The 18763-nt window shown below is 44.5% G+C and overlaps 1 pseudogene; it reads right to left on the reverse strand.

The window, feature by feature from the left end:
• LOC115144875 (mitochondrial S-adenosylmethionine carrier protein-like) overlaps positions 1 to 14971 on the reverse strand; it is a 68522-nt pseudogene extending 53551 nt beyond the window's left edge.
• Between the last annotated feature and the right edge of the window lie 3792 nt (positions 14972 to 18763).

Here is an 18763-nt window from a genome sequence, read left to right on the forward strand (position 1 = left end):
TTCAGCTTTTTTAAAAACCAAAACAGAGGAGTGTGGAATTGCAGGAAATTAGTTTGAAAACTGCTACATTTTATCACTGACACCAAGAGGTGGGTCTTTAAAATGTTCCTTCCCAGGCCCTGAGACTTGGTTCCTCTGGCCATGCACTGCTGAAGTAAAATATATTTCTACTTCCCTCGAGTTATAAGGGGTCCCTGATGAATTTGCTATCACAAAGGTCTCCCCGGACCCACAACGTTTGAGAACCCCTGAACTAGGTTACACATCCATGCTTCAGAAATACAGGAGCTTATTTCCAGAAAAGAATTTCAGAAAAATATTACCCTAACCCTAGACCTGACCTTAACCTTAACCTAACCCCTTATTCTAAACCTGAACCTAACAATAACCTTAGCAAGCAATTCCTTATCAACAGATAGTTTGTGGATAGTACTATCCACACTATCTAAATAAAGTGTGACCTATTTTAGATTGGATTATTCTATGTTATTAATTTTCAAATCCATGCAGTAAAAATGTTCTTTGAACGGTGCCCAGGCAAGAACACATTGTTAATCAATTTGACATTGAATTGGCTGAAATTGAAACAGATGGCCATGTGATGATGAGAAGGATGAGAGCAAGCAGGATGATAGAGGGAGGAGAGAGGAGTGTAAACTAAGCAGTTTCCCCTCATGAAAGAGTGGTTGCGCTGTTAAACGAGTGTGAGGTTAACCTCTAATTACAGGGTGCTCCCTCCCAACGTCTCTCTACAGTGATATAGATTTACAGTATTTATCCTCTGCGCTCCCATCCCATCCCCCCATCCTCAGGTGATAAAGCCCTGGCATGGTGGAAATTGATTCCTTCAGCCTCTATGTCTGTATAGCTTAAATGACCCGATTCAGGAAATTAGGCGTATGTCACAAGTCACAACTTCACAGGAGAGCTGTTTGAACATAAAAAAAACGTTTTTTTTTATCAAAATGCATTTTTTGGCAGAAATGCCTCTTTGAACATGTGAACTTTCATGTGCTTTAATATCAAACTTGCCATCTGTAAATACGAATAAATTAAAGTTGATTTAGCCCAAAGAAAAAGTGAGCAACCTTCCCGCTAGCTATGATTGGCTGAGATAATGAGTGTGCTGGACATGCTGAGAGAGGAGTTTGGATTGGCCTACCATATAACACGCGTCTGTCTATTGGAGCTGGTCAGTATGTTTAGGTAATCGTGTTTAACACGGCTTTAAAAAAAATGGTATTGCGTAGTAAAACTGCATAAACCTAATGTCAAGTTGAAGTGTACTGTTAGCTAGCTAGCTAATGTTAGCTGGTTGGCTTGCTAACTAATGTTACATAATGCGTTGGGATTCATTGTTTACCTATCTAGCTACATTTTTTAACAAAAGACTCTCGTCTTAGTGTGCCAGAGTGCAGAATAGCTGATGCATTTTTGAACGCTCAACACACTCGTTGAATATGTACGGTGTCAGTAAACATTGGCAACAAAGTGTAAATCAATTGTTGCCAGCAGCACAGGTACAGTCAGCAACTCTCTGGATAATGTGAAAAAGCCTAACCAGCTCTGCTAGGGTGAGTGAATTGGTCAGATTGGGGTGTTCTCTCATTATGTGTCTGGAAGTAGCTAGCCAATGTTAGCTTGGGTGCTTGACTGTAGTTCAGAGCTTTCGGAACAACCCTACTTATTGGCCAACGCTCTGAACGCGAAACCACAGATAAAGCGATAGGGAGAGTGATGTTCAGTGAGCTGTTCTCTCTCTCTCTTAGAGAGAGAGATGGGTTGGGTTAGACCAACCCTTAAAGAGATGGGTGGGGCTAAGGCTTAAAGGGGTGTGAACAATGCTGAATGGGTGTAGACAAAGAAGGGCTCTCCAATAGTAGTACCAAAACATTGAAAGACGGTTCTCAAAAGTGAGTTTACGTTTTGATCAACTTTCAAAGCAGAATTACTTTCCCATTGTTTCCTCAACTGTAGTGTATGATATACCATTCTGTATCTCTGAGTCTCTCATTTTATCCAATGTAAAAAAACAGAAATTCAAATGTTGCTACATAAGACCGAATCCAGGTGGTGAGTCACATATTGCTTTCTTTCTTTCTTGACCCCCCCTCCAGTCTGTCCTACTCTCCCCCCTCTCTCCTCTATATCCCCCACCACTCTCCTACCCTCTCCCCCTGTTCTCATTCTCTTGACCCCCCTCCAGTCTCTCCTACTCTCCCCCTCTCTCCTCTATATCCCCCACCACTCTCCTACCCTCTCCCCCTGTTCTCATTCTCTTGACCCCCCTACGGTCTCTCCTACTCTCCCCTCTCTCCTCTATATCCCCCACCACTCTCCTACCCTCTCCCCCTGTTCTCATTCTCTTGACCCCCTCCAGTCTCTCCTACTCTCCCCCTCTCTCCTCTATATCCCCCACCACTCTCCTACCCTCTCCCCCTGTTCTCATTCTCTTGACCCCCCTCCAGTCTGTCCTACACTCCCCCTCTCTCCTCTATATCCCCCACCACTCTCCTACCCTCTCCCCCTGTTCTCATTCTCTTGACCGCACTCCAGTCTCTCCTACTCTCCCCCTCTCTCCTCTATATCCCCCACCACTCTCCTACCCTCTCCCCCTGTTCTCATTCTCTTGACCCCCCTCCAGTCTCTCCTACTCTCCCCCCCTCTCCTCTATATCCCCCACCACTCTCCTACCCTCTCCCCCTGTTCTCATTCTATTGACCCCCCTCCAGTCTCTCCTACTCTCCCCCTCTCTCCTCTATATCCCCCACCACTCTCCTACCCTCTCCCCCTGTTCTCATTCTCTTGACCCCCCCTCCAGTCTCTCCTACTCTCCCCCTCTCTCCTCTATATCCCCCACCACTCTCCCACCCTCTCCCCTGTTCTCATTCTCTTGACCCCCCCAGTCTCTCCTACTCTCCCCCCTCTCTCCTCTATATCCCCCACCACTCTCCTACCCTCTCCCCCTGTTCTCATTCTCTTGACCCCCTCCAGTCTCTCCTACTCTCCCCCTCTCTCCTCTATATCCCCCACCACTCTCCTACCCTCTCCCCTGTTCTCATTCTCTTGACCGCACTCCAGTCTCTCCTACTCTCCCCCCTCTAGATCCCTCCCCCGCTCTCTGATTCTCTGGGTTCCTCACCAGGCCCACGGTCCTTATTGGAAACACATGTGTGGGGCCCGGATAGTTTTCTGCTTGGATTGAGCTAATCACGCAGAAAATTGTGGGAAGCAAACATAGCCCCGAGACCTGGAGAGATATGCTCATTACAGACCGCTAACGGCAGCCATGTTGGTCACGTCCACACCACCGACCCTGACAACAATGATCAGCTCAAACATAACTGTCTCCTAGCCTTGGATAATAGAATAATAGATATAAAAAACCATGTCAGAGTGGGAGTATTTGTTGTGAATCCCTGTGTCCTGTGTGTGTCTGCTACAAACAGATTCCCTCTGGCCTAAAGGCCTGGGTCTGATGAACACTGACATCCAGCTAGGGTGTCCCTGCAGCTTTTCTGAAAGGTAAAATGCCTGAGAAATCGTTCAGATCTGGGCAACAATCATAAATGGATGAAAAGCAAAAATAATCACTGCATTCTCTTTAGTTTGGGTTTAATACCCATCAATGGGTAGTAAGACACATAGTACATGTAAAGTACACAATTTTCTACGCTCTCATCGTGGTCAAATACAACTGTCATCTTTGAATGTCAATAAGCCTAAATAGAACACCGTGAACACTGCCAATGCACATAACTACAGCAGTGATGCAATGGGCACAAATATTAATCAGTGTTTGGTTATCCTAGCACATGAAGTACCTCTCTAGAAGGACAGCAACGTTGATCAAGTCAGTCCTCACACAATCACCCCACATAATTCACTAATACTGCTGATACTGAAGCAGGCCCAGCCCTTCAGAGAGTCCATTACATCAACACATGAGCACAAATACGTGTGACAGGCCCTGACCCAGTCTGGGACTGCTTTATGAATCACTTCCCCGATGGGGAATACTCAGAGACACATAACCATGAGATGTATGATCCATGGGTGCCTGTGGCTCAACCTCCTATGGATCATCATGCTCTTCTCCTCATCCAGCTGAACACAACCGTGTCCTGTCTCCCAGCCAATGATAAGACTCTGGGCCTTGGCCCTGTGTAAGGGGTGTCTGTCTGTCTCCATCCTGCCTGTGTACTCATCCAGAGTCCACCTCCTCATCCAAGTCTATTAGTCACCAGTACCTCTGCTTGTTGCTCTAGTGGAGGCCACGAGGCTTGTTCTCAGATATGCACCGGGAGCTGTAGAGGAGTACCTGCCAAACTGCATCCCACTGGGAGTGTGTGTGTGAGGGGGGTGTGTGCATGTGAGGGGAGTGTGTGTGTGTATGGCACATAGCACACAGACCCCCGTCCATAGTCCTGCCAAACATATTAACCAGAGAGATGAATGACAAAAAGAGAGAGAGATATGCCTACATAAACAGATATCATAAACTCTCATCTCTAACCATGGCAAAACTAGGCCAATAATATCCAATGTGTCTGAGTGAGACAGGCACAATTAGCCCCATTCTACCACTCAGCTGGAGAGCAGTTTATGTGATTGTATCATGATGTGTGTTGTCATGTTAATAAATCACGTCCACTGATAGGGACGACTTCATGTCCATGACACAGAAAACCATTCAGGAGTTTAGCATAGAATTCTAGAGTCTGTTAAATGGGTTAGGCTACCAACAGAACTCAGTTAATGGGTTAGGCTACCGACAGAAGTCTGTTAATGGGTTAGGCTACCAACAGAAGTCTGTTAATGGGTTAGGCTACCGACAGAACTCTGTTAATGGGTTAGGCTACCAACAGAACTCTGTTAATGGGTTAGGCTACCAACAGAAGTCTGTTAATGGGTTAGGCTACCGACAGAAGTCTGTTAATGGGTTAGGCTACCAACAGAAGTCTGTTAATGGGTTAGGTTACCAACAGAAGTCTGTTAATGGGTTATGCTACCAACAGAAGTCTGTTAACCTCTTCAACCTATGGGGGCGCTATTTCATTATTGGATAAAAAAAACGTGCCCGTTTTAAGCGCAATATTTTGTCACAAAACGATGCTCGACTATGCATATAATTGACAGCTTTGGAAAGAAAACACTCTGACGTTTCCAAAACTGCAAAGATATTATCTGTGAGTGCCCCAGAACTGATGCTACAGGCGAAACCAAGATGAAACCTCAAACAGGAAATGAGCAGGATTTTTGAGGCTCAGTTTGCCAATGTCTCCTTATATGGCTGTGAATGCCCCAGGAATGAGCCTGCCATTTCTATCGTTTCTCCAAGGTGTCTGCAGCATTGTGACGTATTTGTAGGCATATCATTGGAAGATTGGCCATAAGAGACTACATTTACCAGGTGTCCGCCCGGTGTCCTTTGTTGAAATTGCTGCGTAATCTACAAGCTGCACGCAGTCATCCAGTGATTTGAGAGGAGAGAGGAGACTTCCACGAACGATATATCATGAAGATATATGTGAAAAACACCTTGAGGATTGATTCTAAACAACGTTTACCATGTTTCAGTCGATATTATGGAGTTAATTTGGAAAAAAGTTTGGCGTTATGATGACTGAATTTTCGTTTTTTTTGGTAGCCAAACATGACGCAGAAAACGGAGCGATTTCTCCTGCACAAATAATCTTTCAGGAAAAACTGAACATTTGCTATCTAACTGAGAGTCTCCTCATTGAAAACATCCGAAGTTCTTCAAAGGTAAATTATTTTATTTGAATGCTTTTCTGGTTTTTGTCAAAATGTTGCCTGCTGAATGCTAACGCTAAATGCTACGCTAGCCTGCAATAGCTATCAATACTGTTACACAAATGCTTGTTTTGCTATGGTTGAGAAGCATATTTTTGAAAATCTGAGACGACAGTGTTGTTAACAAAAGGCTAAGCTTGAGAGCTAGCATATTGATTTAATTTCATTTGCGATTTTCATGAATAGTTAACGTTGTTATGCTAATGAGCTTGCGGATAGATTTACACAATCCTGGATACAGGTTTTTTTCGTAGCTAAACGTGACGCAGAAAACGGAGCGATTTGTCCTGCACAAATAATCTTTCAGGAAAAACTGAACATTTGCTATCTAACTGAGAGTCTCCTCATTGAAAACATCCGAAGTTCTTCAATGGGTTAGGCTACCAACAGAAGTCTGTTAATGGGTTAGGCTACCAACAGAAGTCTGTTAATGGGTTAGGCTACCGACAGAACTCTGTTAATGGGTTAGGCTACCAACAGAAGTCTGTAAATGGGTTAGGCTACTGACAGAAGTCTGTTAATGGGTTAGGCTACCAACAGAAGTCTGTTAATGGGTTAGGCTACCAACAGAAGTCTGTTAATGGGTTAGGCTACCAACAGAAGTCTGTTAATGGGTTAGGCTACCAACAGAAGTCTGTTAATGGGTTAGGCTACCGACAGAAGTCTGTTAATGGGTTAGGCTACCAACAGAAGTCTGTTAATGGGTTAGGCTACCAACAGAAGTCTGTTAATAGGTTAGGCTACCAACAGAACTCTGTTAATGGGTTAGGCTACCAACAGAAGTCTGTTAATGGGTTAGGCTACCAACAGAAGTCTGTTAATGGGTTAGGCTACCAACAGAAGTATGTTAATGGGTTAGGCTACCAACAGAAGACGAAAGGTTTCAATAAGACATCCTTTAATTGTTAAAACAAAATGATTATTCCTGAGACCAGTTCATTTCAATGTGTACTACAGGCTATAACTTTCAGTCCAAAAGTGAGTTAGTAAAGGCTTTGCAAATTCCATCATTCTGACCATGCAATTCCATTCTATGTTTTATCCAATGATGCCTTTTTATGATGTCTCTGATCTCATTCTATTTGCCTACTTAGTGTGGTTTTGGATGCTCTTTCAACATCGATAGCTTCATGTCTACTCCCTCAACAAATACATTGGTACACATGGTTAGTGGGTATAAACATGGGGTGCTAATCCAGGTGGTGATGGTGAGTCAGCTCAGGCAAACTGCTCCAGTGGGGGGTGGATTATCAGACAGAGCTGGTCCCAGCAGGGTGGAGGTTCTAAGGGAAATGAGGAGGTTGTAGTGTGAAGGTTGGTTCCTGCTTGCCTGGTAGGAGCAGCATGCAACAGCTGTGTCTCCTCTCCCTCAACCAGTCTGCACGGGTAATACCAGCTCCAAATATGTGCTGACACCAGATACCTCCCCAAACACACATGGTCGCCTCACCCCACACACACCCTACACCTCTACCATCCTCTCTCTCTCTCTCTCTCTCTCTCTCTCTCTCTCTCTCTCTCTCTCTCTCTCTCTCTCTCTCTCTCTCTCTCTCTCTCACACACACACACGCGCACACACATATCATACGCACACACAACACACTGACCTCTACACACACAGCCAGGTCAGGCCAAAGGTCAAGCACACAAAGGTCAACAGGGCCTATTAAATAGACCAGGCCTCCAACGCTAATTGATACCATTGTGTGACTAAACAGAGCAATGTACAAGCAGATGTGAAACCATAAGACTCTTCTAAACAAGACATCTTCTAAACAACAACACCAAGTTACATTTCCCCACAGTTACATGTGTACCAGCCTCATCTCCCTTTTTGTTTGGGGGTGTTGGGAATATTTCGGACTGTAGATATTGACGTTAGTGAGGGGAACACGGGACTAGATATACAGTCCAACCGTCCAGCAGTAAACAACAGCAAGTGCAGAGTAAATCTTCCCTGGCTGACATACTCTCTCCAGTCTCTCTCTGTGCCAGCGAGTGCCAGATATGGATGAGGGTATATAAACACTAGCCCATATGGATCACTGAGCACAGGAACAGAAAACTGCATGATTGTCTCCTCTCTTTTCTTGTATTCTTCTCCTTCTCCTCTTTTCTCGAAATGTGCCACACGGGCAAACATGGATTCTCTCCAAAGAGCCACAGAAGGGTGATGTCTGTCATACGCTTGTTTAGGGACTTCATTTCAATCATAACAAAAGTGGAAATATAACACCATTGTTAGTGTACCAAATCGGACACGCATACATAAGACATGCATCAGTACACACACACACTCACTACCATACGTTCCACCTGTTTGCAGCACAATCCAGTGTGACGAAGGCAGAGCAGGAAGGCAAACGACAGAGTAATTCAAACAAATTGGGCGTGGGTTTAGACCTGGGCCTCAGGGGCCAAAGGCCCTCTCATGTCAACAGTGTTTGAGGGAGAAAATGAGGGAGAGGGCTTGAGCAAGGGGGGGGAGCACGAGAGGGAAAAGAGATGAGTTAATTCTGTAGTCAAAGTTACCCTTTTTACATGTTAAACTGTATTTACTTTGGTGACAACTTCTAGTTACATATGAGTTCTTTCAGAGAGACACAAGACGGAGAGAGGGGAACAGAACAGAGAGGAGTGGAGGTGTTTGTTAAGACTGGTTGCTCTCTCTGAGCTGGTTGCCAGCTCCTGTCTGCTGAGGCATAGAGAGAAAGAGAGCAAAAGAGAGAGAGAGAGGCTGGCTGTAGGTTGTCTGTCAGTTCAGTGCTTTCAGGCGGCTGTTCCAGCCCTGTGTTGTTGGGAGGAGGACCGAGGAAACATAAATCATCCCACTTTTGTTCCTGTCAGACAGACGCACCAAAGATAGGTCACTCACTCTCTCACTCTCTCTACAAATATTAGCTTTTTGGATCTCTCTCCCTTTCTCTCTGTCACTCTTTCTCTCCAACAGCAACTCTCTAGAGCAGAAGTAGACCCCACAGTGGGGTTAGAGATGTGGGGAGAGAAAGAGGGGGAAGAGAGAAAGAAAGAAGGAAAGAATGAAAGACAGAGACCGGGACAGCGAGTGAGCAAGTGAGAGAGAAAAAGAGAGAAAAAGAGAGGGAGAGAAGGAGAGAGAGGGAGAGAGAGAAAGAGTGTGGAGTTGTGCTTGATGGCTGGAGAGGATAACACAGCTCCGTCAATCCACCTTATCAGAGCAATGACTGTCTAGATCAACTCCTAGATCAAATATTAAGCTTCAGGCCAAGAGTATATGGGCACTCCATCCAAAATGTCCACTATTGTCATGCAGAAAAAAGTTTAGCGATTTCATTAGGGTGATTGGTACTCATAATGTCATAAGCCAGTTTGGAGAGGAAAGAGAGGGCTTGTGTACAGAGCAGCAATACATAAATAGAAAATACATACATAACACTTGACTTTTCTGAGGAAAAATGTTCTAAGTTCAAATGTGATATAGGATTGTCTCACCTAGCTACCTTAAGATGAATACTCCAAATGTATGTCGCTCTGGATAAGAGTGTCTGCTAAATAACTCAAATGTTCATGTAAAATGGAACAGAAGAGTCTGAGTGGAATACTCTCCGTCTAGTGATGAAGAGAAGCAGTACTCTGAACAGAGGTGGTGAAGAGAGAACATCAAAAACCACCCAAACTGAGGAACATGCCAAAGTACATAAACAAAAGACCTAAGCAAGGGCTTAATTAGAGGTATTTAGCACATACATTTACATGCTACTGATTGTGGTGATTTACTGGGTTTTACAGTGAATCACTGATCTAAATGGACAACAAATGCACTTAACAGCCTAGTGCATAGGAATCCTAAATAATGACTCACCACAACTTATATTTAGATTAAAGTAAGTGCTTTTTTTTTGCACAGACAAATCAAAATCACTTTGCTTGAGCTGGATTTCTCATTTAAGGCTATTTCATACTGGATCTGTCTGAAACTTAAATGATACCTCAGCTTTACAAAGATAAACCATGTAAAAGTATACATCAAATACAGTGCCTTGCGAAAGTATTCGGCCCCCTTGAACTTTGCGACCTTTTGCCACATTTCAGGCTTCAAACATAAAGATAGAAAACTGTATTTTTTGTGAAGAATCAACAACAAGTGGGACACAATGATGAAGTGGAATGACATTTATTGAATATTTCAAACTTTTTTAACAAATCAAAAACTGAAAAATTGGGCGTGCAAAATTATTCAGCCCCCTTAAGTTAATACTTTGTAGCGCCACCTTTTGCTGCGATTACAGCTGTAAGTCGCTTGGGGTATGTCTCTATCAGTTTTGCACATCGAGAGACTGACATTTTTTCCCATTCCTCCTTGCAAAACAGCTCGAGCTCAGTGAGGTTGGATGGAGAGCATTTGTGAACAGCAGTTTTCAGTTCTTTCCACAGATTCTCGATTGGATTCAGGTCTGGACTTTGACTTGGCCATTCTAACACCTGGATATGTTTATTTTTGAACCATTCCATTGTAGATTTTGCTTTATGTTTTGGATCATTGTCTTGTTGGAAGACAAATCTCCGTCCCAGTCTCAGGTCTTTTGCAGACTCCATCAGGTTTTTCTTCCAGAATGGTCCTGTATTTGGCTCCATCCATCTTCCCATCAATTTTAACCATCTTCCCTGTCCCTGCTGAAGAAAAGCAGGCCCAAACCATGGTGCTACCACCACCATGTTTGACAGTGGGGATGGTGTGTTCAGGGTGATGAGCTGTGTTGCTTTTACGCCAAACATAACGTTTTGCATTGTTGCAAAAAAGTTCAATTTTGGTTTCATCTGACCAGAGCACCTTCTTCCACATGTTTGGTGTGTCTCCCAGGTGGCTTGTGGCAAACTTTAAACGACACTTTTTATGGATATCTTTAAGAAATGGCTTTCTTCTTGCCACTCTTCCATAAAGGCCAGATTTGTGCAATATACGACTGATTGTTGTCCTATGGACAGAGTCTCCCACCTCAGCTGTAGATCTCTGCAGTTCATCCAGAGTGATCATGGGCCTCTTGGCTACATCTCTGATCAGTCTTCTCCTTGTATGAGCTGAAAGTTTAGAGGGACGGCCAGGTCTTGGTAGATTTGCAGTGGTCTGATACTCCTTCCATTTCAATATTATCGCTTGCACAGTGCTCCTTGGGATGTTTAAAGCTTGGGAAATCTTTTTGTATCCAAATCCGGCTTTAAACTTCTTCACAACAGTATCTCGGACCTGCCTGGTGTGTTCCTTGTTCTTAATGATGCTCTCTGCGCTTTTAACGGACCTCTGAGACTATCACAGTGCAGGTGCATTTATACGGAGACTTGATTATACACAGGTGGATTGTATTTATCATCATTAGTCATTTAGGTCAACATTGGATCATTCAGAGATCCTCACTGAACTTCTGGAGAGAGTTTGCCGCACTGAAAGTAAAGGGGCTGAATAATTTTGCACGCCCAATTTTTCAGTTTTTGATTTGTTAAAAAAGTTTGAAATATCCAATAAATGAATCATACTTAGGTAGCCTGTTTTTCCCATTTGATTTGTGGGTAGTTGTTTTGTGTGTTTGCACCTTACAGGACTGTTTCGTTCACACGCTCGTCGTCGTCGTCGTTGTTTTGTTATTCAGTGTTCAGTTGATTTATAAAATATTAACATGGACACCTACCACGCTGCGCATTGGTCTGATCTTGACTACTCTTCCTCAGATGACGAGGAGAACCGTTACAATTAGAGTTAACTGCACCTCAGATTGCAGCCCAAATAAATGCTTCACAGAGTTCAAGTAACAGACACATCTCAAGATCAACTTTTCAGAAGAGACTGCGTGAATCAGGCCGTCATGGTCGAATTGCTGCAAAGAAACCACAACTAAAGAACACCAATAATAAGAAGAGACTTGCTTGGTCCATGAAACACGAGCAATGGACATTAGACATGTGGAAATCTGTCCAAATTTGAGATTTTTGCTTCCAACCTCCGTGTCTTTGTGAGACGCAGAGTAGGTGAATGGATGATCTCTGCATGTCTGGTTCCCACCGTGAAGCATGGAGAAAGTGGTGTGATGGTGTAGTGGTGCTTTGCTGGTGACACTGTCAGGGATTCATTTAGAATTCAAGGTACACTTAACCATCATGGCTACCACAGCATTCTGCAGCGATATGCCATCCCATCTGGTTTGCTCATAGTGGGACTATCATTTGTTTTTCAACAGGACAATGACCCAACACACATCCAGGCTGTGTAAGGGCTATTTGACCAAGGAGAGTAATGGAGTGCTGCATCAGATGACCTGGCCTCCACAATCACCTGACCTCAACCCAATTGATATGGTTTGGGATGAGTTGGACCGCAGAGTGAAGGAAAAGCAGCCAACAAGTGCTCAGCATAAGTGGGAACTCCTTCAAGACTGTTGGAAAAGTATTCTTTCTGAAGCTAGTTGAAAGAATGCAACGAGTGTGCAAAGCTGTCTTCAAGGCATATTGTGGCTACTTCGAAGAACCTAAAATCTAGAATATATTTAGATTTGTTTAACATTTACATTTAAGTCATTTAGCAGACGCTCTTATCCAGAGCGACTTACAAATTGGTGCATTCACCTTATGACATCCAGTGGAACAGTAGTGCATCTAAATCTTTTAAGGGGGAGGTTTAAAACTGTTTAAAACTGTTTTAGTTACTACATAATGTGTTATTTCATAGTTCTAACGTCTTCACTATTATTCTACAATGTAGAAAGTAGGAAAAATAAAGAAAAACCCTAGAATGAGTAGGTCCAAACTTTTGACTGGTACTGTATATATATATATAAATAAGAAAGCTGATGTGCTACCTAACATAATCATGCCAGTTGTGAATCAGTTCTCCACCACTCCCTATTTGTGTAACCCCTCATCCTGGACACAGCCACACTCCCTTCCTGCCGTAACCTGTGAGATCTTTGCTATCAGAAATCACTTCTGAAGGATCCTTAATGAATCTACATCATAGAGAGGACCCCAATTAGATGGCCGTGCTGGGGGAGCGTCGCTCAAGCTAAATAAAGTTATCTTGACAGGGTCGCCGAGCAGGATGAGATAGCGGATAGCCGGCTGAGAAAATGAATTACCTTCCTGACACACGTCAAAGCCAATCGCGAGGAGGATCCTAGGCGCTCCTCTGCCTCTCTCCCCGCCTGTTTCATCTGGCCCTTAGTATGCACAGAGGCCGGGCACCAGCCTCCAAATGTATTCATTTATTCACATCCCCTTGGAGAAATCAGAGAGCCTTGTTGTCCTTTTTTCCCTCCCTGTCCAGATGGAATTTGTGTGAATAACATCGGTTTAGTGAGGCAGAAAATAAGAACAGGCTAGCACAGCAGTAGGGGACTATATTACCCCAAAAAAGAGACAGAAAAACGAGTGTCACCTTCATATACAACTTTTCTTCCCTCTCTCTGTTTCTTTCTCAATCTATTGAAAATGAGAAAGAAGAAGAAGAAAAACCTGTGGTGGAGATAAATGCGAGGTGTGTAACGTGCCTGAATCCATGAGACATTACCTCTGCAGGGGCAATTAACCAGCAGATAATGAATCAAAGAGCGAGAGGGAGCAGAGTGGGCACTCCATTACAAAGGTGAGCCTTCATCAAGGGGACTGATTCAATGTTCAATCTCTGCTTTTTTTTCTCCTCATTTTGTTTTGCATTTATAACATCTCTAATTACTTGAATTAATCAAGCGATTCAAACAGATGGAACTGGTCTCGGTTAAGTAACTGTGCAAAATGAAACAGAGAAAAAAACAGGAGTTCAGTGTTTCCATCCACTTCCCTCTCTGCCCAGGGGGATTTAGAACACTTTCAGAGGAATAATGGGAGAAAATAAAACCATATTTCACGCAGTTATCATGAATGAATCAATTCTGAATAGTCTCATTCTACAAGTACAGTACCTGACATGTTATGGTGGTATAGGCTGCATACATACAAGCATACTGGTACACCTGCCAAAAAACATATCAAAGGGGGTCCATGATCTTGCCAATGATGTTTGATGGAGGCTAATGCAACGTGAAAGCTTTGAAGCACTTTTGTTCAAGTCAGTGTAGAAGGGAAGTTGTGTGTGGTAGAATAGACCTACCTCTCTGTGTACCGCACTCCCGTAGCCCCTGTACAAGCCTCTGACACCCTGTACAGAGACAAGATAGGTGTTATATCTACTTAGGACACACGCGCACACCCACAAACACTGTCTGGATACACACACACATGCAATGTGCTGGTGTTGATGGGTCGTGGTGTAGACTAACCTCTTCTCTGAGGGTGGCCAGCAGCACCTGGTAGGTATTGGAGGACAGCAAGGCCTGAGCCCTCTGCTTCACCTCCTCAGTAAGCACCCTGATCAGACATGGGACCTAGAGGAGGAACATAGGACATCACAACACCCAGAACAGATCATACACACAAAAACACACACACACACAGAGAGAAACACACACACACACGTAACGAACAGTTAAACTCATAAGACAACAGATGAGAAATGCAATTGTTATCTATTCCCCTGCACTGTATGTTTGATTTAGATTAAGAGAAAACTGTTCAACAGTAAGCTACCAGACAGCAAAGGGGAATAGACTACCTGGTGTTTGTGTTAGTATAGGCCTGCTGCTCCTTTGAAACATTTTAATGACCCAGCCCTGACCCGTGTGACTGACAAACCAACTCTTAATCACATGACACCTGAGCAGCAGGTAAACAGGTCACTGTCACTGCCTCATTGCCCATCTGTGTCCCTCTGCAAAACACACATACCCCTCCGGCCCACCACCCCTCATACCTCCAGATACAAATGCCAACACAGACCCCATGTGTCAACAGAAATATGGAGTGCAAACAACTTCTCAAAATGGACATGAATATTTATGGCTGCTGCCTCCTGCTCGGTTAAGGCTGGGCTCCTCCGATTGATTTCCCATTAATGCTGCATGGGGAGCACCGGTAACAGGAAGCAATCTCCCAGACTGAGGGAGGTGAGGAGCCCCCCGCACCGTACCCCTGACTCCCCTGGATGCGAGACGGCTGTCGTTACCATCACCGAGGCAATCTCACTCCGCAGAGGGGAATGTGGCACTGAGGTGGCAGTGGCACCCTGGAGATTACTGGTAGGCTGGTAGGACATCCTCAACTCTAAGCCCTGTCAGCCCTCTCTGGTCTAGGACAGGCTCTACCTGGGATAGAGCACAGCAGCACCTTGGGACACATCCCTGGTCTTCTGCCCTCTTCGTGGCACACTGACTGTGAGCACACACACACTTACTGCTGCTCTATATTCCACCTCCCCACTCCACCCCTCTGCCAGAGCAGGTCATTACATGTAATGTATGTATAGACTAGACATGGGGGATGGAGAGTAGAGAGAGGGTGACCACCGGTGTCTGAGAGATGGAGAATTCAGTTTGTCTGGGAACAAATCTCGTTGCATAGCTAGTCATTTTACTGTTCCTGTGGAATGAATTGAGACCAGCAGTTGCCAACTTGTCTAAGATGATTTTCAAGGTCACTCAAATATGTGAGACCAGCATGTGGTGAAGTTTGGTTATGATATCATTCTAACAGGTCCTGGAGAACTAACTATTTCACTTCATCTGAATCTTAGATCGAGGTTAGAAGGATAATGCCTATGACTCTGAAATGTTATTCCAAACAAGACACAAACCAACAAACCCTTGTTCCAGATCCTAACTACACAGAAATAACCTAGGTGTCTAATTGTGAATGTGGCCTTTGTCTACTGTAGGGGTGTCCAACTCTGTTCCTTCAGCGTTACCCTCCTGCAGGTTTTCGCTCCAACCCCAGTTGTAACTAACCTAGTTCAGCGTATCAACCAGCTAATTATTAGAAGTAAGTGTCCTAGATTAGGGTTGGAGTGAAAACCTACAGGACGGTAGCTCTCCAGGAACAGGGTTGGAGAGCCCTGGACAGTACGCAGAGGGAAGTTTCTCTGTTCTCCATCCAAAGCATGGTGCAACAGTGCCACCCAGTGGTGAGAGAGCACCAGCCACCATTTGTCTGCTATCCAACCTGACAGGATCCATTTCCAAGATTTAATTTACTCTCCCTTTGGCTGGGTTAACATTTATCATACATTGTACATCATGTTTCCCCCACGTAATTCTCCAAAGGATCAGAATTATGCTGCTAAATGGATAGAAAAGTGGCTATGACAAGTAATTCCTGATTTAATTGAATTGGGGGCTGGGAATGGTGGCGGGCACTCTCTCACATCAGCTCACGGGAGGCTGCGGAATGAGACAAAGATGATACCAAATCAATTAGGGACATTGTTAATTTGGGAGTAATTTAAGAACTGCTACGGGCAGAGGTGTGGAGAGGAGAGGAGGAGAGGGCGAGTGCACGGACCAGACCATTTCAGAGGATGGGTTTGTGAAAGCACTATCTGAGACCAGACCAATGAGTGATGGGGGAGGGACAGGGGAGGCAGATTTAGGTGTCACCCACTGGGTTGTTTAGGACTGGCTTGTTACCTCATGTTTAGAGGGAGGAGCGTGGGCATGTGATAGACATGTGTTCCCCCTCCCCACCTCACTCCCCATCTCCCTCAGACTGGCTTGTTAGGCTAATTGTATGATAAATCCAATGTCAGCATCTTTTACACTCCCTGCGCCATTTATCTTTATTTACAAGCAATTTGGAGTGTGTGGCCGTAATAAGAGTCAGCATGTGATCGGAACCCGTGTTTCCTCTGGCCTCCCTGACTGTCTCCCTGCCTTACTGGCTGCCTGCCTGACTGGCTGCCTGCCTGACTGTCTCCCTGCCTGCCTGCCTGCCTGCCTGCCTGCCTGCCTGCCTTACTGGCTGCCTGCCTGCCTTACTGGCTGCCTGCCTGACTGTCTCCCTGCCTGCCTGCCTGCCTGCCTTACTTACTGCTGCCTGCCTGCCTTACTGCCTGCCTCCCTGACTGTCTCCCTGCCTTACTGGCTGCCTGCCTGCCTTACTGCCTGCCTGCCTCCCTGACTGTCTCCCTGCCTTACTGGCTGCCTGCCTGCCTTACTGCCTGCCTGCCTCCCTGACTGTCTCCCTGCCTTACTGGCTGCCTGCCTGCCTTACTGCCTGCCTGCCTCCCTGACTGTCTCCCTGCCTTACTGGCTGCCTGCCTGCCTGCCTGGTTGCCTGCTGTTGTAAATCCTAATGACAACTGCTTTCAGTTCCACTCTGACGCCAAACAATAACAGAGCCCACACTCAATCACAGGGAAATGGTTGCGGAAGGAACAGGGGACATTAACGCAGTTTCACGGCACCAATCAGCACACAGGCAAATCAATCCAGGACTCCATTCGTTAACTCCCTCCATCCCCCCATCTCTTCCTCTATCTCTCTGGCTCCCTGCCAGTTAATCCCCTGCCCACTGTCCTGTGGCCAATCAAGATTACTGACACACGCCACAAAGAGCCACAGGTAGAATAACTGAGGGCTTAGACAATGGGAATGGGCAAGACTCCAGACAGCAGATAAGAACTATTTCATTAATTTGTAATTCAACGTTTTTGGCATTGCCACCTCTAAAAGACAATCCTCAACCTCACAGAGAGAGAACTGGCTAGAAAGCAAAAGGGCTGAGTCAACACATATGGAGCAGCCTCAGGCCTGAGCAAAGAGACAGGCTTAATGTGATGTGGGATGAAATAACAAACAGATGGAATAACTAAACAGGTCCATCTAAAAGGTACATTTTGCAGCACTAGGGATCTTGCAGAAAAAACACACCATAACAGTGACCATCTGGCCAGTGAAAGACATGAGTACATTGCCTTCAGAAAGTGTTCACACCCCTTGAATTGTTCCACATTCTGTTGTCTTACAAAGTGGGGAATAAAATGGATTGAATTGTATTTTTTTTTCGTCCGTGACCTTCACAAAATACTCTGTAATGTCAACATGGAAGAATATATATTTTTCTATGAATGATTAGATAAGTATTCAACCCCTGAGTCAATACATGTTAGAATCACCTTTGACACTGTTTCAGCTGTGAGACTTTCTGGGTAAGTCTTGCACACCGGGATTGTACAATATTTGCATTATTTATTCAATTCTTCAAGCTGTCAAGTTGGTTGTTGATCATTGCCAGACAGCCATTTTCAAGTCTTGCCTTAGATGTCCAAGCCAAATTAAGTCAAAACTGTAACTTGGCCACTCAGGAACATTCAATGTCGTCTTGGTAAGCAACTTCAATGTATATTTGGCCTTGTGTTTTAAGTTATTGTCCTGCTATTATTAAGTTATTGTTCTGCTGAAAAGTGAATTTGTCTCCCAGTGTCTGAACCAGATTTTCCTCTAGGATTTTGCCTGTGCTTAACTCTATTTAGTTTCTTTTTTATCCTAAAAAAACTCCCTAGTCCTTGCTGATGACAAGCATTCCCATAACATGATGTAGCCACCACCATCCTTTAAAATATGAACAGTGGTACCAAGTGATGTGTTGTGTTGGATTTGCTCCAAACATAACGCTTTCTTTGGCATTTTTTTTTTTGCAGTTTTACTTTAGTGCCTTATTGCAAACAGGATGCATGTTTTGGAATATTTGTATTCTGTACAGGCTTCCTTCTTTTCACTCTGACAATTAAGTTAGTATTGTGGAGTAACTACAATGCTGTTGATCCATCCTTAGTTTTCTCCAATCACACAGCTGCTTTAAAGTCACCATTGGCCTCATGGTGAAATCCCTAAGTGGTTTCCTTCCTCTCCGGCACCTGAGTTAGAAAGGATGCCTGTATCTGTGTAGTGACTGGGTGTATTGATACACCACCTGAAGTGTAATTCATAACTTCACCATGCTCAAAAAAATATTCCATGTCTGCTTTTTTTTTACCCATCTACCAATAGGTGCCCTTCTTTGCGAGACATTGGAAAACCTCCCTGGTCTTTGTGGTTGAATCTGTGTTTGAAAT

This window comes from Oncorhynchus nerka, linkage group LG2 (assembly GCF_034236695.1).
Source record: "Oncorhynchus nerka isolate Pitt River linkage group LG2, Oner_Uvic_2.0, whole genome shotgun sequence".
Lineage (NCBI taxonomy): Eukaryota > Metazoa > Chordata > Actinopteri > Salmoniformes > Salmonidae > Oncorhynchus > Oncorhynchus nerka.